This window comes from Crinia signifera, chromosome 6, assembly GCF_055691185.1.
Source record: "Crinia signifera chromosome 6, ASM5569118v1, whole genome shotgun sequence".
In the NCBI taxonomy this organism is placed as follows: domain Eukaryota; kingdom Metazoa; phylum Chordata; class Amphibia; order Anura; family Myobatrachidae; genus Crinia; species Crinia signifera.
The window spans coordinates 128,264,047-128,289,552 of record NC_139222.1 but is presented as its reverse complement, the minus strand read 5'-3'; the positions used below and the strand labels follow the sequence as shown (position 1 = coordinate 128,289,552).

Below are 25,506 nucleotides of genomic sequence, written 5' to 3'. Positions count from 1 at the left end.
CGGCCCTCTTGATTTTATTAAGACTTGCTTAAAATATGGACTTAACCATCCTAAACCATGGGTGGACCTAAAGGAAGGGGTTCATTTGTTATTGGTAATGCTAAGTTAACGGACGGCCAACAGAGCAATTCAACTGTTCTTGATGTCCGTTAACTCTAGCGCTTGCATTTTTATATTCAGTATTTTATTTTTTTGCGGAGTTGACCGACTTTTCGTCCAGCACATTTCATTGTATGTTTACCTTGTGTTAAACTGCATATGACAAATAAACGAAACTTGAACTAGTACTTGAACCTACAGGACACCTGATATGAATCTGTAATCTGAGTCTTCCTCCCATCTCTCAATTCTACATATTTCTAAGCTAATTCCAGACCTTCAGTTGTCCCTATGGCAAAGTTGTTAAAGTTTGTCATTTGTTTGAAAATAACTCCAGACAATGGCCCTTATTCTGGTTGGTGCGGTCAGAGCCGCACACGGGGCTCTGACCGCACAAACCAATCCCCGCCCACCCTACGGATCGCCACGGCCGTCCGTACACGGACGGCTGCCGATCCGCATGAAAATGGTGGAGGCGTACGCCTCCACCATGCTGGGAGCTGCCCCCTGCATTCGATGGTCGTCGACCATCGAAGGCAGGTCCGCACGCCGCGGCAGCTCCCGCAAGCTGAGACCACACGGACGATTGTCCGTGTGGTAGCTTGTATGGGGGCTGAAAGCTGACATCCGGCGACGTCAGCTTTCCGCCCCCATGAGTGGCGTCATGCCCTCATTACCATGCATACGCCCCGCGTTTGCATGGGAACGCCCATGAAACGCGGGGCGTACACATAGGGAAATGAGGGCATGATGCCTCTCACGCCCCTATACGCCCCCTTTGCGGCGGACGAAAGACGTCTGCGGCGAAGGGGGCTGCACATGCGCAGAATGACCTCTGCGCATGTGCAGAACAAAAACATCGGCGGTACGGCCGCACGCGGGCCGTACCGATCCGATCAGAATAAGGGCCACTGTTTGATGTTCCTTCTCAGAAGTTTTATAAATATTTACAAATTTGATCCAAGCTACAATCTGAAAATGTTTTTTCATCTTCCCTACAGCCCCTTTTCTATTATCACCCACATGTTATCAGGATACAATCATAAAGAGGCATCTGGGATAAAGTCCTTCTCAATGCTATTGAAGGACACATTTTGAATTAATCAAAATTGGGAATCTGACAAATCCATTAAACTTGATGAAAATTAGGAGTGTATAATATAGGATGCATTAAGCATTCCAAAATGTTACCAAGGTCATCCATAGACTGTATCTAACTCTGTATCTGCTCCGTTGGAGAAATTGTAGTGAGATCATTTGTACAGCAGTTAACTTTTGTTATGCAACCTGTTTCCATATACATTAGCATTCTACAAACAGTTGAGTGTAAGAGCCGAGTGCAGGGAATTGTCATATTATGTCACCAAGGAGTGGACACAATGCAGTAAGGCATTTAAAGAAACAATGAGTATTACTCCTTCCAGTGTGTGAGTTGCAGTGCAGCTGCTGTGACACGAACCGCTCTCGCTGTTCATTTTTTCATGAGTTCCCATGAAAACTTTATTGACATTAACAGACGCAGTAGACTTGGCGTAAATCTTCACTACTTTAATGTACATAATAACATCCATAACCAATGGCAGAGGGAAAAGATTTGGATTCTGAGTATCAGCACTCTTGTTTACTCATATACCAATAATATGGAAGAAATGCATTCAGTCTGTGGAGGGTCATTTTGCAAGTCTAATAGTAGACAAGTTGCACCTCTCATTGTATCAGTTTTGTATAATAAATGTATATTCAGAATAATTGCCTTGGCACAAATTATTTTTACACATAATCCTCTTACTTGTCTAAGCATTTCTTCCAATGGTACACCAAATCATCTCTCCCAGCCTGAACACAGCACATAATGACACTGATGCCAAGAGAGATGGGGTAGTGGGTACTTATTATCTGGGCATGCTGGAGGGTCCGTCACCTCCTTCTCCTCCCTGCCAAATTCCTAGTGGCAACATTAGGAAGATGGTGCCACACAGTGAAAGCAAAGACTCTTGCTCTCTAGTGAACATACGCAATCTTCCCGAATAACACTAGGATGGTTACTCCGGAGGAGGGACCCACCTTCTGGATCAAGTAAGGTAACATACCTCACTCGCACCTGCCTCTCTTCCTCGTCTGAGTATTACACCCATTTGGAACCCACAGGACTTTCAAATTATTATTATTATTATTATTTTTTTAACGGAGACATGGACAACTAGCCCCAAACTGGTCAGCTAAGAGCTGGGAAAGTGGGGTACCTCAATAGAAAAAAATATTTTTACATTATCTGAAAAAAAAAATTGTTTTACATTATCTGTTTTTATTTCACCCCATCTCCCAACAGAATTGGACTGACTCAGAGTATTGTCCATGTAAAAAAAGACCTAGGAAGAACAATTGAGAACTTTAAAGCTCATCCCATGACATCTCAATGTGTGATATTCAATTAGTGGGGATGGCCATGAGTTTCTACAGCACCTCGCCTCAAACTAGCACCGCAGATTTTCACTGTATTCCACAGAGGTGTGCAGGAAAATCTATATTGCAGACACACATCGCTGCTAACCGAATAAGGCCATCTGTTCATCGCTGCACAGTGGGCGACAGGGGGGACACCCCCTCCGCGCAGGACACTGCAAAATTGGGACAGTTTTGAGGTATGGTGCTAGGCAGCACAGACATTCTGCACAAGTAAAATCAAACTGATTATGGAATAGCCTTAATACAGTACGCCCCTGAATCATATTAGGCTTTTAAGGTGAAACTACAGCTTTCAAAAGGAATTCACATATATAACAAATATATATGCAACATAGACAATTGCTATATATTTTGATGCAATGGCTGCGCTTCCTTATCTGCAGTGTAACCATCATTTATTGTGTGATTCCTGTAGCTGTCATGAGTACTGAATAAAGTTTACATTCTTTATCTGATGGCTGTTGGACAGAAAACTATTTTCTGAAATCCTTTTTTCTACTGATAAGCAGCTGATATTCAGGGATTTAAAGATATGACAACAGCATGGATAGTCTGTAACTAGATGCTCATCTGTGAAGATGTCCAAAGATAAACCGATCACGATTTGAAGAATCTCTGAGCACATGAATGTTCTTTTAAATGGTCAAATCTGGCCATGAATATAATGTAACATTATAATACTGTCATAATACATTAGTTGATCGTTTCAAAGGAAAGCACAATTGTCAGAAATCCGAAGCCTTTCCTTACTGGGACAGGGACAGAGCATCTAACATTAAGTCAAATTTTAATTTAACCTTGAAAAATTAGAAATGTCACATACCGTATGCACGGAGACACTGGCTGATTTCAGCTCTCATTCGCTCTATTTCTGACAGGTGAATGGAGGAGGGATAGAAGCTTCTGCTTATCTCTCTGGATAGACACCACTGCACTGTACATGTGTTACTAGTGTGGGTGACAGAAAAGGGACAGGGAAAAATAGAACATGCTTTCCACCATCCCTGATGTCATAGATGTCTTTCTATTCCGCATATTGTGTGTTGTTTTGAAAAATCTATTATCTGATCTATTAAGTGTAAAAAAAAATCAAGAAATTAAAAACACAAAGGAAATTTTACTAAGATGGTAGTTCTAGTTATACACCCCCCCCCCCCCCCCCCCTCTCTCTCTCTATCCCTCTCGGCCAGATGTACTAAGCTTTAAAAAAACACAGAGTGCTAAACAGCCAGCGAGTCAGTCCCTAACTGCCATGTTACAGGCTGGGTTTCAAACATGGCAGTAAGAAACTGATTGGTTGCTTGTTTATCACTCTCCACTTTATCACTTTTTGTAGCTTAGTACATCTGTCCCTCTGTCTCTCCCTCTCTCCATGCAAAACAGTTGATGCCTTAAAGGGCTCTCCTGTTGTGGAGACTTATGACATATTTTGGAAAGATGTAATTTTCTACTGTGCATGAAGTATAGTTAACATGTACAATAATGAGTACATGTGTTCCTCTCATAGCTAAATACACCTAGCACCATGAAGATATGGTGTTATGTTTAGCATAAACAAGGAGAAGCTTTGCTTCCTGCACTGCCTAACGCGGACTGCAAAAGTATAAACGGAGACACAAAAATGCGGAGAAATTCGTAATTTTCTGTACTTCTGTTTTCTAAATATAGAGAAGTATAGATCGCGTCAGATATAATGTTAGAGAAACCATTTTTACATTTAATAAATAGACCTTCAGAAAGGAAAGATAATTACCCAACACCTGTATGTACAATACATAGCTTCAAGTGGGCCACATATGCACATGCAGTTGTGACCCCAAAATAACAAGCATGTCCGGAAATGATGAAAACTGCATAGAATTGTCCTAAATGTTTTGGTCAAATTGGAAACTGGCTGTCTTTTGTCCTATGAGAGACATGTCAAGGTTAAGTCCTACAGTTTTTGGGCATGTAGTTGTTTTTAATTCAGAATCAAGCACAGTGTTTATGTGGGCCATAAGAGTACAAGTGCCAGGATCCTCCCTCTAGACCAGAGTTGCGTAAATAATAATTACGCCTGCACACCCATTCCCAGCACTATACTTGCACTGCCTATTTTTGGTACAGGTTGAGTATGCTTTATCCAAAATGTTTGGGACCAGCAGATTATTTCATATTTCAGAATTTTTTTTATAGTTCAATGATGTATCTTGAGGTATCTTGCATTTATGTTGTGCAAGCACATGAAATAGAAACAAACAAATATATTTTATTTGTGCATTAAACAAGGTTTTAAAACATTAAACAATGTTTGCGTACTATCTCAGGCACTGATTTGAATGCCAAGCAATCACTTTCTTGCACATATTTAGTGCCAGTTACATTTTCTGCGCTCAGTAGTGCCAGCAACAGATGTCCACAGTAGTGCTTTTAGCAAAAAAAAAAAAGAATACATGTAAAGTAATCCGCGTCCCCTCGCGGGGCTCGCTGCGCTCGCCACACTATATAAATTCAGCTCCATGCGTAGTTGGATAGTGGGGGTATGAAATCACCCATGGGTGACTATACAATTAAAAATTAGGTCTTTACAATGAAAAATCGCATTGCATCGCATGCCTGAAAAAATCAGGCGCCCAGATAATACACAAGTACCAAAAAAAATGTTTCACTTTCCGGAAACTATGGTTTTCGTTTTGGATAACGGATATTTGGATAAGGGATACTCAACCTGTAGTAGGATTTATATGTCTTTATATATCCTGCTTTAACCTATGCTTGATATTTCATTTATAGATTATGCCATTTTGGGGATATTTACATGACCAGCTACACATTCTGTGATGGAATAGAGGCATACAATAATAAAACTGTTGTCTGAAAGTGATGTACAGTATGATTAAATGCATTCAGTCATTCTCATGGAATATTACATTTCTATTCCCTATACGGTTGTGTGAATTATAGTTCTGCATAATGTAGCTACGTCCTTCAGTGGATGAATAACATTATTTTGATGAATTCATCACTAATAAAATACTCTTGGGAGGATATTTAGGGGGTTATTCTGATTCACTCGGAAAGGCACAATCACTCTCTAATGGGCAAAACCATATGCACTGCAGGTGGGGCTGATGTAACATGTGCAGAGAGAGTTAGATTTGGGTGGAGGTGTACTTCAAACTGATATCTATATTGCAGTGTAAAAATAAAGCAGCCAGTATTTACCCTGCACAGAAGCAATAAAACACCCAAATCTAACTCAATCTGCACATGTTACATCAGCCCCACCCTGCAGTGCATATGGTTTTGTCCATTAGAGAGTGATTGTGCCTTTCCGAGTGAATGAGAATAGCCCCCCTAATCCAGGATTCCGACTGTCAGAATGTCCCAACCGTCGGAATCCTGGCCTTTTGCGCCCGACTATCGGTGCGTTCAGCCTGTCGAGTGTCTTAAAGTTCATGGATCAACGAAAACAGACACGGATTGTTGAAAAACGCGTGTGAATTGGACAATCCGTGACCATTTACGAAAAAACAGTTTGGGGGAGATTCTCTAAATAAGAAATGCGGTAAAAACCCCGTTATCGGGGTTTTTACTGCATTTTGGGATGCTCTAAGCAGGGTTAACCCGGCGGGGGGCATCGCCAGAAAAATCTGGCGATGCCCCATAGAAGCCAATAGGCTTCTACCGCATCCCTCCGCCGCCCCGTAACGATCCCCCGCCGCCCCGCACGGACCCCCGCCGCCCTGCATCGCCCCCTCACCTGTGTCCGGGCAGCACAGCGCAGTGCTGCCCGGACCTGTGACCTCCTCCCTGCACTGATCCTCTTCCGGGTGCAGGGAGGAGGAGAGCCCGGCGCAGCAGCAGCAGCGCCGGGTGTGTGAGGGAGGGGGGAGCCGCCGGGACCTGCTGGGACCCGGCGACTCTCACCGCAAAGGACAGCTCTTAACGCAAGAGCTGTCCTTTGCCTTAATTATCGCATATGTTACAACATATGCGATAATTAAAATTGCGAAGACAGGCGAAGGGGGGCGGAGATTCTTAGAGAATCTCCCCCTTTGTCTTTTAAAAAATATGAAACTGCCTTCAATGCTGTGAAAAATATCGGAACAGATTAAATACTGCCCTTTATGCGTTTAGAAGTACTGTATACACCTCTTGTCACCTGTAGGGCTGCAATTCATGCTGCCACAAAAGACACAGGAATCCAGTATCCACTAAGCATTATTTCAGGTAGTTTGACTTTCCCAGCTAATATTTAAAGTTTGTTAACTATTGTGTCCTGTGGTTAACTTTTGCCACCGTTACATCCCTCTGTGTTTTCATTTATTCTTTGGCTGATGCATATCACATAGTTTTCTGGCATCTTAGGTTCTAAGACTACAGCTGTCCTGGTACTTACTGGTTATGGCTAATATTTTTCACTCTATGTGCATATTTACTAATTAACGGGTGCTAGATCCATTCGGTATTGCTGCTGGTCCTTGATCTAAAAAAATGAAGCACCACAGTGATGTACTATTGTAGGTATGTATGGACATTAGCAATCCATGTGCTTTCACTTCCAGATGGTAAAAATTTAGTTTTACCAAACATACACAGGTGGCGAGTAGTGGAGAAGGATCCTTTGGATCCCTTTCCCAGTTCTAACTTCTGTAGGTAGCCTATAAAGCCATATTCAGTTGGCTTTAGCTACCGGGACCAGTCTCAGGAGCTTGGTAAATTGGTTAAGAAAACAACCCCCATAGCTGGGGCATAAGTGCAGCCCAGTCGCTCAGAGGTAAGTTTGCCCCCCCCTTTCCCCCTCTATTAAAAAAAATTGGGAATACAAATATTGTGTGTGTGTTTTACCATCACTTCCGCAATCCGTACTTTCCTGGAGGCGTGTATACGCTCCCCTGTGCAGTGTGTTGTAAAACCACAGCTGCAAGCATACACAGCCTAGCGTAGCATAGTGATGAAATGACAGTTCTCCATCTACACCGTGTGACAGTGGCTGGTGGTCAGCGGCAGACTCACAAGATTCAGATGCAGCAGCATGCAGAACCAGCATTCACTGGTGGGTCCCACCACAGTCCATTAGCAGAAGCGGGTGCACCATTGATTTCTGCAGAGTAGGCTGAGCAGTGCTAGGTGGAAGTCCTGCCCTCTATAGCAGGTATTAGCAGAGCTCCTGTATCAGAGCTGATACACTCTGCAGCAGCGGGTGTTCTGCAGAGTTCCATCGGATCCTGTTGTGAGCCACACAGGTGCTCCTGTATATATGCAAGTGCCCCCTCAGGGCTAAGAGCCCGGTGGCAGGTGTCTCCATTGCCCCTGGTAGTTCTCTATTGATGTTGCTTTTGTAAACCAGACAGGGGGATTCCAGCAGATATTGGATGAAAGATATTATTTGCAGTTACCCCTTAAAAAAAAGGTATTTTTTTGGGGGTTAATTTGCAAATAATTTATAAATTAGCCCCTAAATTATTATTATCACCATTGTGTTTTTGTTAGGTATCCATGTTCAACAATATCATTTTGTATAATCATAATCAATATTTTTATGTGCATTAAAAAGAAAAACTATTTTTAGTTGTTGCCCTTAATGTAAGCACTGCATGTACAAGTCCGTCTGTATTCCACATGTGTAGATTGTCGAGAAGAGTTAATGCAATTAGAACTATTAAGCTGTTGCTCGGGGTCAGCTTCTGTTAAAAGGCATCAAGCAAATATAATGAGGGAAAAGTTGTCAGAAGGGAAAGCATTTACCCTGCAGTGTGGAGTATTGCGGCTTTGCATAAACATTGGGTCAGTGCGGTGCACATACCATCCATTACATGTTATCACCTTCCTGTTCCTGTCACCGCCTCCAATCCACAGATTATGTGTCTGCCCCAGTCAGGCAATCAGACCCATTCATGCTCGCTTATTCTGTTGTCAGCAACTCAGTGCTCATTTCTTGACAGCTGGGTATTTAATAAAAATAGTTCTAAAAAGAAAAAAGCATCAGCATAATTTTATTTTTTATGGACATCAAGAGAATGCGCACTGCTTTATAATGCAAATTATACTAAACCTTTGTAGTTAGAATGGGTCTACTTTTCTCCCATTGAAAATCTCAGGGCGTAGCTCCAACTCTTGTGTCAGCAGCGTGCTACTCATCCGCATCATCAAAAATGGATGGGAATGTGTAGTCTTTGAAACTCAGCACAATAACAGCACGTAAAATGAAATATATGCTAATTGATGATGCCAGTAACAGAATATGCATGAGGAAGGGAGAACTACCTCCATCCATTGACATTGCAAAATGATATATATACAGTATATATATATTTATATATATGGCACTATAACTCCATCTTAATTACACCGCCTACTATTAAGATTTTTATGCACTTATATGTTAGTTGGGCGCCCACTCCAGTTACTACACTCATACCTCCACTATCCATGTCGGCATGGAGTTGATTTTATATAGTGCCCGAAGCGTGGTGAGCGTAGCGAGACCCGTGAGGGGACGCGGGAAACTAAGCAAATAGCTTAGTGGGCGCCCAACTAACATATAAGTACCGATTTTTTATAGTGTAATATAATGGCACCCTTGTTATCAAAGATCAAAATGTGCATTGGAAACTTAATGTTAAAAAAGAAATGGTAGCATTTTAAATATTGTGTGAGTATATACACGAACATATTTCATTTCTAAACAGTTATTTATATACAGTATATTTCAGTATTACACACTAGTCAGTGCCCAAAAGAGCTTACAATCTATATTCCTTAACACATATACACCCACTCTAGGGTTACGTTTTTGTCAGAATCAAATAGTTTACTAGTATAAGTTTGGAGCTCTGAAGAAAACCCAGGCAAACACAGGGAGGACGTATCACATTCCTTCCAACTGCCCCAATTCTTGCAGGACAGTCCCATCACAAATTAGATAGGGAAAAACATATTCAACTAGGGAGTGCACTTAATACATCTATTAAAATGTACAATATAACATGTTCAGAGAGCAAAATACACATAAAGTAAAATCTGTATATCCTCAGTACTATTCATTTATATATAAACGTAAGTCCATAAAGTGAACGCGAGTAAAGCACTTTTATTTTTTCCCTCCGCTTTTGGAATCAAGAGTTTTGTCATATTGCTGAGTAGTCAAACTCACCAATACAGGGTTCACAGAGCTGTATTGTAAGCACGCTTGTTTAAATGTCCCGTGGTACTTGTCAGAAAGTGTAGTGAGGGCGCTTGAATTCTCTGTTATTTCCCGTCTCTGCACTATGCTCAACCTCATGCAGTGTTGAATAATAAAATGAGCCAGAAAGGTGGGAGGGTGACTGCATCCTCTCTTACCTTCCTGACAGAGCTGGCGTTCTTGTTAAATGCAGCCACGGCAGTCCCAGGTGGGTATAGTGCTTGGTCTTTACTGTGCTTTCAAGGACAGATCATCCTGGAGGTTAGTAGTCCTTACCAGTTTCATCTGCTGTTAATTATTACTCCAGCCTTGCTCCATCTTGGATATACTGTAATCCACTAATAGGGGCAATATTAAATAGTTATTACTAATAGATCCATAAGAATTATTATTTACTAACGTGGCTCACTGTGCAACCTGGGTGATAGATAACAGCTGCCACCAAAAGAATACTGTGCAGTTTCTCCTAATTATGGTCCTTATTCAGATCTGATCGCAGTACAAATTTGTTCTCAAAATGGCAAAAACCATGTGCACTGCAGGTGGGGCAGATGTAATATGTGCAAAGAGAGTTACATGGTTACACATGGTTTTGCCCATTTTGTGAACAAATTTGTACTGCGAATAGATCTGAATAAGGGCCTATATCACATGTTGGGCCTAATTCAACATGGATCGCTAATCAGAGAATTTGCCGTCTGGCTGTTTATTGAGCGGCTGCACGTACAGTATGCAGTGTTCGCACTGTGCATGCACATATGTATATTGTGAATAGATATCTGGATAGCAGGTTGAAAGACAGGAAGCCAGCGATTAGTGGCGGAATGCCGGGTGTGTGTTTGTGAAACACAGACGTGCCCAGGCGTTTTTTTGGAGTGGGTCCCTGGCGTCATTTGGGATGTCATGGTAATTAGGTGGTGACGCGGGTGCGGGGGGCTGGCAGCTGACATCACCGGAAGGAGATTGGCTCAAGGGTTTCCCATATACAAAAGTTAACAGGATTCCTCCATTTGCACGTAGGATCTGCATGTGGAAACACATGCTGTTCCTTAAGGTGCCCATACACTAGTAAGATTTATCTTCAGATCTGGCTGGTTGGAACAAAAACATGGTTATGGATGAGTGACAGTTTGGCAGTTTTCCAGCATTTCCAAGCAAATGGTCAACTGTCATTTGCTCTCATCCATAACCATGTTTTTGTTCCAATCAGCCAGATCTGAAGATAAATCTGCGTGTGTATGGCCACCTTTATTAGTCCTTAACGATTTGTGTGCTGTTTTTTTATCCTCTGTGGATGCCTACATGATGTTAGCAGCCTCCTGTGGTTGGTCTGTGTAACTGCACTCTAGCAGCCTGACTCCTGTATGTTTTGTTTGTGCAGTCTCAGCTGCTACATAATTAGTGCATTACCTTAGGTCTGGTTGCCTGGTTGTAGACGGTACTGTGTTACTATTAGCAATCACCTCTGCATACCGTTCCTGCCCTCTGTGGGTCTGTTACTGGTGCTGCTGCACAGTCCATTCCTACCTCTTTACACGTCTGTAACTGGTACTGCTCCACTATCTGGTCCTGTCCGTTTCTCTGCCTGTAACCAGTGCAGCCTTGTCCATCTTAAGACTTGGGGCAAAAGGACATTGTGTGTGAGAATCAGAAAGTGAGAGTTTTCCTATTTTTTAAAGCAACAGTCGTTTACACTGAAAAAAAAAAAAAAAAAAGGTTGATTATCGAATGTAAATTATTGCCCTTTTGGAAAACTCTCCCAAAATCTCTCACATTTTAATTCTCACGCCCTATTACATTTGGCCCCTGGGGCATCTGAGTACTGGGTGGACCTAATTCACATGTGAAAGGTGGCTGCTAGAGGTGAAGTTAGTTAAAGTACTGCTGGGCAAGAGCAACAGCGTCACCTGGTGTCACCTTGTATCTAGCGTAACACATGGATAGAAGCGGAATGATCTACACTGGATATAGGTGAGTAGTAACTCTTTTTTTACACTTACATTATGGATCTCTACTGGAGAAGAGGGCCAATACACAATATTAATTCTAATTTTACACTGAAAACTATCAAATTGGCACCTGCAGCCCTAGAGGGGGGTCCCCACTCCCCCAAGGAGTCCAGCCAGGGCTGGCTAGTAGGGGGTAATGCCATGGCCACAGCGACCGGTATAAACGTATCCTCTGGCTGTGACATTTCATTACTGATTAGTTAAGCCAGCTGTTGGTTTTAATATACAGGAGAGTCCTTTTTCCCTTGTATTTTTAGAACCAGAACCGGCTGAAGATCCCAGTGCTAGTTATGTTTGGATCTGTATTTAGATGCATTGTACATGGTAATTAAGTCTTATTCATTACGCTGTCCTATCACAAACTGTCTTATGAAACTTAATTAAAGTAATATTCTATTCATTGAGTATAGAAACCATGTGCATATTCCACTGTTTTTCCATATACCCCTGTAATCCTGGTGTAAAGTGTTTGCTGTCTTTGCAGAATGCACAACATTGTATTCCTGCATTTTTTGGCATTGAACTCTAAACTGTCCCCATGAGTATAATTATTACCGTTGATGTACGAGTTGCGACACGGTGTATTGAAGAAAATAGTTTTTAAAACAGGGACATACCTATATAAATTGTTCACTCATCAAGGCCACCAGCAAGGGACTTTTGGGACAGAAAGTGGGCCTGGGTGGTAGCAGTGATGATTGGGCACTGGTAGACAACCACGGGGAACAGTAGTGGTATTTTGAAATTGGCCCTGACCATGACCCAATACAAGCTCGTGGACTAGCAGCCAGTCATTAGCTGCAGATCAGCAGCTCCTAATTGGTTGCTGGTCCTCAAGCTCCAGTTGGCTCACAGTGTGTGTGCGTGTGAGACTATGGGGGCAGTGCGAGAGAGACTATGAGGACAGTGTGTATGTGTATGTGTTTCTATGGGAGCAGTGTATGTGTGTGAGTGTGACTATGGGGGCAGTGTGTATGTGACGGTATGGCCAGTCTGTGCACGTATTTATGGAATGATGTGTGTGTGGCTATTAGGCAGCATTTGTGTAGTGTTAGGAGCCTTGCCTATTTTGTCAGTCCTGGGCCCCACAATTTTTTATGGCATTCCTGCCACTTATTACTAATTATGGGTGAAGTAACATGTCTTCCTTTGCTTGTAACTAGTTTGGCCACATTTTGTGCGACATCAATGCATGTACATCTACCCTTTGACCTACCAGCAATGTATTTCTACATTTTCTCCCACCATGGTGTCTTTGTAGAATGTCCATTTTATAAGCCATATCTTTCTAATTTATTTCACTTGCCCTTTTTTCTATTTATTACCCCTCGCTCCACAATGTTCTCTGTATCTCACTTACCCTTCTTTTCATGCCTTGGCATTTTATTTCTATCTAAATGCCATTCATTTCCTTTCTTATTGATTCTGAAATATCTGAACCCGCTGGAAATCTCTTTTCTCTTCTCTAACAGAATGTGTGGCTTAACTTTTCTAGAAAATAGCCTTACAGTAATACTCCTCACAGCCATCTCTGTTCCTTGACAGCAGAGTGGGAGACCAGGGCAGTACAGTGGGTTTTATAGCAAATAACATATGAGGGCCATGTAAAGAAACAACCTCTTACTTTAGTGATGGTCAACAGAAGAACAGATTTCTAATGTTAGCATAGGCACTATCTAAATCAACTCCATGCTAACGTGGATAGTGGGGGTATGAACTATCCACGTTGGCATGGAGTTAAATTACTTTATTTTAGATAGTTTGCCGAGCATAAAACCCGGAAGTAGCATGGCGCCATGCTGGCGCTGTGATACTACACAAGTACCGTTAACAGAACATTTTTTTTAATCAGAAATTTCAAAGAATGGCCCACGCCTCTGGTCCCTGCACGCTGTCACTTGGTAGTGTTATGATTGTGTATTTTCTTTTTTGGCCTAATAATATGGTGAAAAACAAATGTAAATATGTGTTCTGACAGAAGCCAGTGCCTTCAGCAAGTAGTGCATGAAATGCAACCCATGTGACTTTATCAACGAATATAACTCAACATTTTTTCATTGCTCCAATTTCATAACAAGCAAAGGAAGCTCAATCACTAATCACTTTAAGGGGGTTATTTTGGATCACTCTTTCTGACAAATTTCTTCTTAGATGGACAAAACCATGTGCAGTTCAGGGGGGCAGATGTAAAATGTGCAGAGAGAATTAGATTTGGGTGAGTTATTTTGTTTCTGTGCAGGGAAAATACAGACTGCTTTATCTTTACACTGCAATATAAATATCACTTTGAAGTAAAACCCCACCCAAATCTAACTCTCTACACAAGTAACATCTGCCCCCCCCCCCTGCAGTGCACATGGTTTTGTCCATCTAAGAAGGAATTTGTCAGAAAGAGTCAACCAAAATAACCTCCCAAATGTGATTAGTCGAATTAGGGAATGACCAAATAATGTGTCCCCCTCCATGACCAGGCAACCTCATGCACATCATATATACATACTTAATAGAGGCATTGCCTAATGTCAGTACTAACATCCCATCTCTGTCATGATTACCTTAAATAAACATTTGGCTTAACTGAGATCTATTTGGAATACATTGAATTGTATAAAGGAGTTGTGATTTAAGTATACATTAGCGTGGTGATATAGTTATCCATCAAAATAAGTCTATTGGACTCAAATTATTGGCTCTGGTGGAATATCAATAATATTATTAAAATTTGCGCCTGATTGTGTTCTCTAGAGTTGTGATTTAGTAGTAATTAGAGTATGGAATTTAACATCTACACTTTTGCACAATTTACCTCAATGGTTTGGCTGCACTTGTAGGTTATGAGTTCTCTCTCCATAAGAATGGGAATACAACTCATTAAGCGGTATTCAATTAGTGGTGAAAAGTAATTGTGTCAGAAAAAGTTATTCAATTTAAGTTTTGTTTTCACTGGCTGCAGCCTCGTTGTCACTCAAAAAAGGGCTGCTCTTAGGGATTTTGGTTTTACCAGCTAGAGTCAGGTTTAAACAAAATCCCCAATAAGTGACAGCTCCCATTTGCTTATTGTGTCTAATTGGATAGCCCCCAGTGAAACAATAACCCATGGTAATTTACCGTGGGTAATTGGATACCCTCCAATGTGTGCTTTTGTAGAGCAGTGGGGAAAAAAATATTGTGTTTTTTAAATGTGGCTCACTGATATAAGGTCACATGCAAGTCACCTGCCCGTCATGTTAACGTGGTAATGGCAAGTTCCTACTAGCATATAAAATACATTCAGAATAATTTGCAGCTTTTAATATAGTCAACAAGTACACAGTGCACCAATAAACAGGTTAATTAGCATCAGCATGAATAATTAGAGAGGAAATGAGACTTCTCCTATAAACTATTAATTTATGTCAGGCAGAGAACGATGACACACAATGTGCTGCGGCACATGACAGAGCTGACAAGGTTGGAAATTAATCAGTCAATCAATCAATATGTTTAAATGAAGAACATAAATGGAGGAATTGACATCTTTCCATAGCCACCGGTGCAAACTCGTCTTCTGCAGTTTGAATGGGAGACATTCATTTCCCTAATCCAACACGTCGCTGAGAGCCGGAAACCCAACAGGAATAAGAACTTAATTGCTGTCTTTTGAGCGCAGAGAACAGGACCACGTCTTTGTATTCTGAAAGAGACTGGAAACAGCTGCTGCTTGTTGTGATGCAATCACAGAATGAGCAAAAAAAAAAAAATATGTTGTCCATCCAAAATCAACACATTTTCCTCTAGAACCAACTAAAATGTTTTACTATGGATATTTTCATGTGTTACTGTGTTCAACTATTGATAGTGTTTCAGACATTCTACAAATTATGCAAATTTTAATTGATTAAGAGAAATGTATACCAAATATTCATGGTATTTGTTTTTATACCTTTTAGAAATAGTTCTGTTTCTGAAGCTGGTTACACAGTTAATACTGTGATCGGCAATGTCATGATACATCGGCTGTTGCATGCAGCTGTCGTCCCTTCAGTTGTGCAGCATGCCAACAGGTCGACACAGCAAAAGACCCGGGGGAGCACGCAGTAGTGGGAACAAAATAGATTATGTGCCCAATACTATATGTTGGTCTGAACTGTTCGACCGTATGACACATCGCCGAGCGTATACCCATCTTGGGTCTAATTCACAAACATTTACTGGGATCAGCCTCACATGTGTTTTGTGTATGTTCTAGTCACTTGACAGCACTAACTGACCCGAACATAATTCTGTAGACTTAATGGATCTTTCAAGGATATGGAATATTTTTTAAATGATGCACATATCATGAGCACAGGATCCACCACTCTCCAACACTCATGATTCATGTGCTTTGTAGAAATACTGTATGCTCTAAAACGTGGCCCTTATTCTGATTGACGCGGACTTTACCGCATACTTTCGGATCGCGTCTTTACGGCGTCTGCGCATGCGTGGAGAACGCAACGCGCATGTGCCACGCCTTGACTCGGTACCAGTTCGGCCAGATCCCGTCCAGAACTGTTCACCGCTATCATTCGGGAAATAGGGGCGTATTATGGGCGTCATGCGGAATGACACATGGGCGTAGTTTCAAAGTGGGCAAAACGGGGCGGAAACATGGGCGGACACGGGGGAGTACACTTATGTTGGGGGGCGTACATTCGGAAACCACTCCGAATGCACGCGATCAAAAAGGGCAGAAATGTGCGGTGTCCACAAGTGTACTATTGCTTTGCGGACACCACTCGTTCATGCGGTAGGCGAACGTACGCCTAATGACTACAACCATTAACACCTGAACCCAATAGAATCTACTCCTTTACTCATTACTCACTAATAGGCCGCTTGTCAGTGCTTTAATTGAAACCATTGCTGCTTCAAGGAAACCTTACTAGTCCCCCACATATGCTGTACTTGTCAGACACTTTCAAACTGCTAACAATGGACATGACAGAATATTAATACTAGCAATACACATGTGTATTTGACATGTACTCATGAAACCACACATTTTGGGTAAAGTAAACACATTTATTTATATTCATGTCACAGTCAATGCCAGTGTGATGCAATGACCATAAAATAATACATACAAACAATAAACAACATGGCAGGAATGCAGCAAAATAAATAATAATACAAAACAAATATAATTGCACACAGATGGACTCCAGCACCTCCTATGTGCCACTGCACATGCAGCCAGTGGGAAATGAGGAGGCTGCTGGCCCTTCTACAGCAGGGCAAGCTGCACCTGACCATTCAACAGCAGGGCACCCTACACCTGGCCCTTCTGCAGCAGGCCAACCTGCAGCTGGCTCATATGCACCATCAGCAGAATCATTTGGAACACAACCGGGGACTTCACAAGATAGTACCATGGCCATCACTTCAAGTACAGCTGACAGTAATGGCAGGCAAAAGAGGGCAACAGGGGAACCACAAAGGACATATGAAGCAAGGGCTCAGCTGGTTACCCTCAGCACGTGATTGGACACAAGAAGCTGACACACACAGCACAATGGAAGATTTGGGAACACATAACGGCGGAGATTAATGCAGCCACAAGTTCATTTCCGACCACGTTTGGCCTTGGTAGGCTCCTTGGCCTGTGCAGCAGCTCTTCGGGGACGGCCAGATGCTGGGGCAGGTGGAGCAGATGATGTGGAGGGGTTGGCTGGTCTACCCCTCCTGCCAGCAGGGAGTGTTGCCGGTGGTAATGCACCAGAAACGGATGCCATTAGGACCCTGTTGCTGGTAACCAGCTCCACCATAAGCTCATTATGGTGGAGGAGGAGATCATTTTGGCGGGTGGCTTGCTCGGCCAGCACCTGAGCACTTGCAGCCATGGCCTGCATGCTCGCAGCCATGGACTGCTGGGTGCTGACCAAGCTCGCCAGGATCTCCTCGGTCCTACGCACCCGTTCTGATGCCAAGTCTCCCTGCTGGTTGATGTCCCCAAGCACCTGGGCCAAGGCGGCCAAATCGGCTTGGCCCGATGCCTGCTGCTGCACAGGCCTACCTCTGGGGCCAGGTGGCACGGACTCCTCCACCTCCTGAACAGAGTCGTCACCAAGCGGTGGGGTGTCTGTGGGAAAAGATAAACACAATTAGGAGACATTCTACGATAATTACTTGCACAAGTTTATGGCATGACCAATATTTACCTTCCAGAAAAGACGCAAACACTTCAGCTGGGGCCTCGCTATCCATCGTGCTCACCCCCCTGATCTCCTCAACTGATATACAGCTCTCGGCCATCACCTCCAGGGGGGTGAGCTCTAGCCCTGATGGCATGGGGCCGGCCCCAGATGTCTGGCTGTGTTCCCACCGCTTGGTCATCTTCCTCTTCAGGTTGGTTTTGAAGTCCTGCCACCTGCAATGTAAGTTGACATATTAATACATGTCACTCCCAATGTTAGCTGTTGCAGCCATTGCTCTGTGCTACATATTACAACATGTGATTAATGTCCCATATATAATATTACATGCAACTATGATATCAACCGTTACAATACACATTCACAATCACCCTACTCTAACTCTCAACGAAATAACATGGCAATAATGTATGTGTATCGTAACAACCTCACGGCCCATTTGCTAAATGCATCTAAGCATCAATTCAATCATTACTTGGCTATTACTGGCCACATGTATCACAAAACAACTTGCCTCTTCTTCACATGGTCCGTCTCACGAACTTGTGGCGCTACTTCATTAATCTCTGCCGTTATCTGTTCCCAAATCTTCCATCTGCGTGTGTGTGTCAGCTTCTCGGATGGACACTCTATCCAATCACGTGCTCGGGGAACCAGGATGGCCAGCTCCTGTGCTTCATATGCCTTATTTTTTTTGGGTGGTTCCGCTGTTGCACTGGCTCGCCCCTTGCCACGTCCCTGGCCACGCCCCCTGGCACCAGTCGCTGCACTTGAAGTGCTGGCCATGGTACTACCTTGTGAAGTCCCCTGTTGTGTTCCAAACAATTCTGCTGATGGTGGATATGAGCCAGCTGCAGGTTGGCCTGCTGCAGAAGGGCCAGGTGTAGGTTGCCCTGCTGTAGAATGGTCAGGTGCAGGTTCCCCTGCTGTAGAAGGGGCAGCAGCCTCCTCATTACCCACTGCCCGCATGTGCAGTGGCACATAGGTGGTGCTGGAGTCCATCTGGTCAAATAGTTGCTGCAGCACTGGGTCCACCTCTGGTTGGGATCCAGACATGTTAGCAACAACATTGTCACCTTCTAATACACCTTTATATACTGTTTGTGTAATCTGTTTGGCGGACATCAGCGGCAGCTGCGTTCCGTGCGTGAGCGTACGTCGCTGTTTTTTCGCGCCGCATACGGTGGCGGAAATTCCATTGTGTAAAACCTGGCGAAAGTTCTACATGAAATACTGGTCACCAATGCTAACATTGCATAGAATCTTCTGATACACCTGTGACTATTGCACAATACACATGCTATTTGCTAGCATGACATGACATTTCATTCATGACTACTGTGGTATTGTGGCGTTTTAGTGCAAGCTAAAAGTAGCCCAATCCCTTAGAGAATCCAGCCCACAAGTCATGCAATACTCATCTCTACTGTTATAGACCACACATGTGAGAGCCCTATAAATAGTGACTTCCTGCTAGAATCATTTGTCTCCAGATCTGGACTTGTCAGGGTCTAAGGTAAGCTCTTCCATGCTCCTTGTAGATATGATATCCATTAACAATGTAAGTGTATGAATGTATGCACCATTGCCTCACTGACTACAGATTGTTGGGCCAGCAAAGTGGTGTATCATTATTGCAACATGTCACATGTTCACTATTTCACTCACAGGTCTTCAACCTGTGTGGGTTCATCTATTGCAGGACAACATGTCCCAGCAATAGATGAAATGTGTCATAGTACATGATGTCGGCAAAAAATGCTGACACCTTTATCTGTGTGTTTTGGACGGTGTGTATTGAGTTCATATTATTGTGTCATCATTAGAGAGTCAAATGGATCTGCGGGATTTCACGGGGCGGCCATCTATTGTACGTATTGAAGGCTACAAATCTATTTGTAGTGGGATATGGCCATTATGTGCATAGGTGCATCAGTATTTATGTTCATTTCTTTATAGGTTGCTGAAGCTATTATGCGCTACATGGAGAGGAGGCTAAGGGCACTTGCGGCTCTCCCCACTCGTCGGCCAAGGAGGCCAGGACGTGCTAGAATCTATCGCACACGGGTGACTCTGTTTGCTATGCCCGATGATGAGGTACTTACTAGGTACCGGTTACCGCCACATGTAATTCTGGATCTGCTCACCTTAATTCAGAGCGATCTGGAACCTCTACACGGGATCACGACAGCAATTCCGCCTCACACACAGCTGCTGGCGGTGTTGCATTTCTGCGCCTCAGGATCATTCCAACAAGTAGTGGCAGTTCTTGCTGGAATATCTCAGCCGGCCTTCTGCCGAATCCTGAGGCGTGTGACGTCGGCCATGTTCAGGCGCAAGGGGCACTTCATGGCCATGACATTTGCCACCGAGACCCTGCGCAGAAGCCAGCAGGCCTTCCATCAAATTGCTGGCTTCCCTAATGTGATAGGGGCTGTGGATGGCACCCATGTACCATTTGTGCCTCCATCTCGAAGTGAGAAGATATATAGGAACCGCAAATTGTTCCACTCACTGAACGTGATGGTGGTATGTGGCCCATCCATGGAGATTCTCGCCTTCAACTCGAAGTTTCCCGGAAGTGCCCATGACTCTCATGTCATCCGACAAACCGGGATATGGCAAAGACTCCAAGAGCTGGAAGGCCGTGATGCGTGGGTTCTGGGTGACTCCGGTTACCCATGTACGCCCTGGCTACTTACGCCGTACAGCTACCCAGCACCGGGCCCACAGGAGGCATTCAATCGGGCGCATGTTGCCACCAGGCAAGTGGTGGAGCGCTCAATTGGCCTTTTAAAAGGTAGATTTAGAGTGCTCCACCGCACTGGTGGTGACTTACAATATGCGCCTGAAATGGTGTCGAGGATCGTGGGCCTGTGTATATTTTTCCACAACATTGCTGTGCGGCGTGAGATACCCTTTGATGAGTGGGAGGTACCATCTGAGCCGCAAGATCCGCCCATGCGCCCATCCCGCGCCCCTGAATGCCGGAGGGGATACCAGCTGCGGGACTCTGTGGCGCAAAGATACTTCAGGTACATGTTATCGAGTTGACAGAACACACCAATTATTGTAAAAATCACCCCTTCAAATAAGTACAGTGTGTTAGTTGTCAGTGTTACAACACGAAAATTAGCCAGCCTGCCCTCCTAATGGCAAAGAAATAGGAGATATTTATCATATGTGCTTAGTTTTGGGGGAAGTTAAATATAGGTGCTAATTATTATACCTTGTTCAAGGGATCTTATGTGTTTGTTATATCTTCATTATTGTAGTTGATACTATCCCTGATGACTGGTGAGTACATTGATTTATTCTGTAATGTGTTTGGGATTTTTTCATGTGTTGATGTCTGATTTGTTTGCAGATATATATATATATATATATATATATATATGCTATTAGAATTTATTCACATGTTTCAACATTTCAAGGAGCAGGCAGCCAGGCAGGCAGGCAGCCAGGCAGGCAGGCAGGCAGGCAGGCAGGCAGGGCTGGTGTATAATGCTGGTCTCAGGATACCTGCAAGTGTGTGTATGTGTCTTTTACACATAAATGTACGCATACACATAGATGCATAGAGTAAATAATGCTAAGTACAGCTAGGCGTTGCTAAGCTATAGCACGCGTTGCTTGGCGGAGCGAGGCGTCATTGGATTTGCTAAGTGCATACACACTGTGTTTTATATATATCAGATTTGTTCATTGCCATACATCAACACTACTGTTTTGAAGGCATGCGAATTTGTCACCATTTGTGTTGGCGCAGACACGCTGTTCATGTAAAGATGAACAATAAAGTTATTAACACAAATAACTGTGATCAACCAATGCCACCACCTGATTGGTTGATAGATGCCATTGTCAACATGGCGGAGACACGAAGGGCAGAACCCTTCACACATGCGGAGCTGAGGGTTCTTGTCTCCGTCATGGAGACAAGGCTGGGCCGTGCGGGGCCGTTTATCACAAACCGCCATAAGCGGAGGGCCTATGCTGCGGCAGGGCGCCGAATTTACGCCCGCACTCGGGTGTGGAGGTCCCTCGGGCAGCTTGAGAGGCGGTGGTCGGACCTCCGCAGGCGCCAGCCCCAGCTGCTCCAGCAACTCAGGAGCGAAATTGCTGATTGTGAGTATTTTAGCTATGAAATTTCGCACTTACAACATAGCATATATAAACAATAAAATGTGTCTCATGATAACTGGGTGTCCATGGGTTTAAAAGTCCATAGACTGTTATGTGTGCTTCTTCCTGGTTAACATGCAGTCATGTGGCTTTTATATGTAATGCCATAGCATTGAGGATTCTGATGCATACAATGTGCCAGATCTAATATGTGTTACACATTGATAAATGCCTGGGTTGTAATGTGTGAACAAATTACTAACAATCACATAATAATTTACATGTCACAATTTGGAATCCATGAACAGTAAGGAGCTACTTTCCTGCATCGTTTGCCATCATTATCACCCTTCCATGTATGTCTTGTTATGGATTAATACATGTGCCCCAATGACCCGACATTGACCATGATTTTTTTTTCTACCACACAGCACGAGCCCAAGCCCGACAGGCCCGTGAAGAGGCGGAGGCAGCCCTGGGCCAGAAGGAGGCCCAAGACCCGGAGGAGGAGGTGGCGGCAAGGGTGGAGGAGGAGGAAGTGGAGGAGGAGGAGATGGTGGTGGAGGAGGAGGAGGTGCGTGAGGAGGTGGTGGAGGAGGATGTGGAAGCGGAGTTGGTTGCGGAGGAGGAGGTGTTGGTGGCGGAGGAGGAGGTGGAGGAGGTGGTGGTGGTGGTGGAGGAGGAGGAGGAGGAGGAGGAGGAGGAGGTGGAGGAGGAGGAGGTGGAGGAGGAGTTGGAGGAGGAGGTTATTGTGGCAGAGGAGCTGGCGGAGGAGGGGGCTGAGGAGGCCACGGTTGCCCCGGAGGAGTCTGATGACGAGGGGGAGGAGGCGTGCCAGGCCCCGGAGTACCATCAGATCGGTATGTTAACATAATGCATCATTAATGAAGTAGTTGTACTGGTATTTGTTATGTAGCACTGGTGATAACAAATTTTTGGCCCATACTATTCATATAGACCCCAAAGTGGGTAGCTACAGATACAGGTACGGGTTAGATGGGGTGTCCAAGGCATCCCTTTCATCCCGGACACCTCTGAATTACACAGGTTTGTGGGATGGGTTGGAGCTCCATTTTGACTGCCACATAACCGTAGTAGTTAAACAGGATCCTGGAGTAAAGGGATGAGTGGATCATTTGTGGATGAAATTCACCTGCTGCAAGTGTTGATTATGACCCATCAAATAGTGGAATCTATATTGTTGGTGAATGTTATTTCTAAACTATAGGATGTATGCTATAAATGGAGTATGGGCCGGCCTACCTTGGAATGGAGTCAGAAGTTGCCAGTGTCCCAGGAGCCTCCTCTACCTAAACACCCCCTGTAGTTCAGATTGTTTTTTTGCCCTCACAGAATTGTAGGTTGGTTTAGACAGAATTATGATTTTGAGGATGTGTACTGTGCATTCCTGACATTTGCATAACTCCCATGCCACGAACCATCACTGAACTTAGACTGAGCAGATTGTGACAAGTTCTTATTGACGGAGGCCATGACATGCTTGTCATTGGTTAGTCATGGGTGGGTTGTGACTGAGAAGAAACAATATGACTGTTATGTCTTCTGCAGAGTAAAGGGTAGAGGCCAAAAAAGACAGTATGTAGTAAATAAGTTAGCATGTATGTATATATGTATGTGTCATATCTATTTATCTATGTGTGTCTCTATCTCTCTACATAGATAGATATATATATATATACACACATGTCACCTAGCATTTGTGCAATTTATGTCGCAGTATGTGAAATGTATGCATGAATAACATGACTAATTTTTGCCCCTTTGACATGCCCACAGATGACACCACACCGGCAGATGAGGGGGTGCGTGGGGCCGTCCTGCGAGCGGAGCAACATTTAAGGCTCCTTCTAGCAGACCTGCAGGACATCCGCGATCTGCTGCTTTGATTTATTATATTTTATATTTTATTTTTTATGTTAATGTTGATTTAAAATAAATTCTTTATGCAAGTTCACAGTTGTAGGTTTTATTTGCACTTGAAACAGTATATGTGTAGATTGTTTATAATCTTTTACACAGGGTGTAATACAAACCATTGCACTTACATTGCTGTAAGGGTTAATGTGTGCAATGGATGTGTTAGGCATGCTTGTAAGGATATATTGGCATCTAATTGATTCCAATTCCAAATAAGCTGTTTTTTATGAGGATAGGTAATTGAATAAGTGGGTCATGTGATGTATTGCAGAATTGACATAATAGTGGGTTGTTTGGCGTAAATACTCCGCTTACGGGCGGTAGCACCGCTTGGCTCCCGTTCGGATGCGGTATTTCCGAGCATACTCTGTAATACTCAGTAATACCGTGCAGAATCGGAGTGTTTCTCCCGCACACGCATGGTTTGTATGTCGTCCGTAAACACGCCCTGTTCTTAAAGAGTGAGTCCGTCCGAATGCGGAGGACACGTGGGCGTTTCTACGGACGATGGCCGCACGCGGCAAAACACCGTGGCGTGCGGACCGCACCGTAAGAATGCGGGAATATCCGCACCGATCAGAATAAGGGCCACTGTATGGACAAAAGTATTTGTCCACACCTGTTAATTATTGAATTTGGGTGTTTTAATCAGACCCATTGCCACATGTATATAAAGTCATGCACCTAGCCAAGCAGTCTCCATTTGTAAACATTTGTGATACAAAATGGGTTGTTCTGAAGAGCTCAGTGACTTCAAGCATGGTACTGTGATAGGATGCAACCTTTGCAATAAGACATTACTGTACATTCAATCTCTTCTCTGTTGGATATTCCACAGTTAACTGTAAGTTATATTATAAGAAAGTGAAACATTTAGGAGCAACAGCCATGAAGCGGAAGAGCATATAAAATTACAGAGCAAGGTCAATGACTGCTAAGGCACATTGGGGCAGATGTATTAAGCTTTAAAAAGAGATAAGTTCAAATGTGATAAGGAGAGATAAACGTCCAGCCAATCAGCTCCTTACTGACTTTTTTCAAACACAGCCTGTAACATGGCAGGTTTGCTGGCTGGACGTTTATCTCTCCTTATCACCCTTAAGGGGCATACACACGTAGAGATCTGTGCTAAGCAATTTTGCTAAGCTATTTTGCTAAGCAATTTTGCTTAAGCAAAAAAAGTCAGGGTAATGGTTCAGAATGAGAGATTGCAATCAGTATCTCTTATTCTGTACACACAGAGAGATGTGCAGTCATTTGCTAAGAAATTTGACTAGATTTTGACTGCATGCACTGACTTAGTTAGCAAGAGATATTTAATCTCTCGGAGCATACACACGGAGAGATCTGTGCTTACTTTCTAAGCAATCTAGTCAAATTGCTTAGAAAATAGCACAAATTTGCTCTGTGTGTACACCCCTTTACATTTATCTCTTGTTAAGGCTTAATACGTCTGCCCCACTATGTATAAAAGTCGCCAACGCCCTGCTGATCCCATAGCTGAAGAGTTTAGAAATTCCACTGA

General features: G+C 43.4%; 1 protein-coding gene and 1 long non-coding RNA gene across 9 annotated transcripts in view; both read left to right on the top strand.

Moving 5' to 3' along the window:
- The window catches only part of SRCIN1 (SRC kinase signaling inhibitor 1), a 375,505-nt gene that overhangs the window by 58,077 nt on the left and 291,922 nt on the right, over nt 1-25,506 (top strand). The gene's annotated exons all lie outside the window — the stretch shown is intronic.
- Nucleotides 22,822-24,018, top strand: LOC146007063 (uncharacterized). Its single transcript, XR_014444227.1, has 2 exons — nt 22,822-22,903; nt 23,841-24,018. It is a non-coding gene; the product is annotated as an uncharacterized LOC146007063 (long non-coding RNA).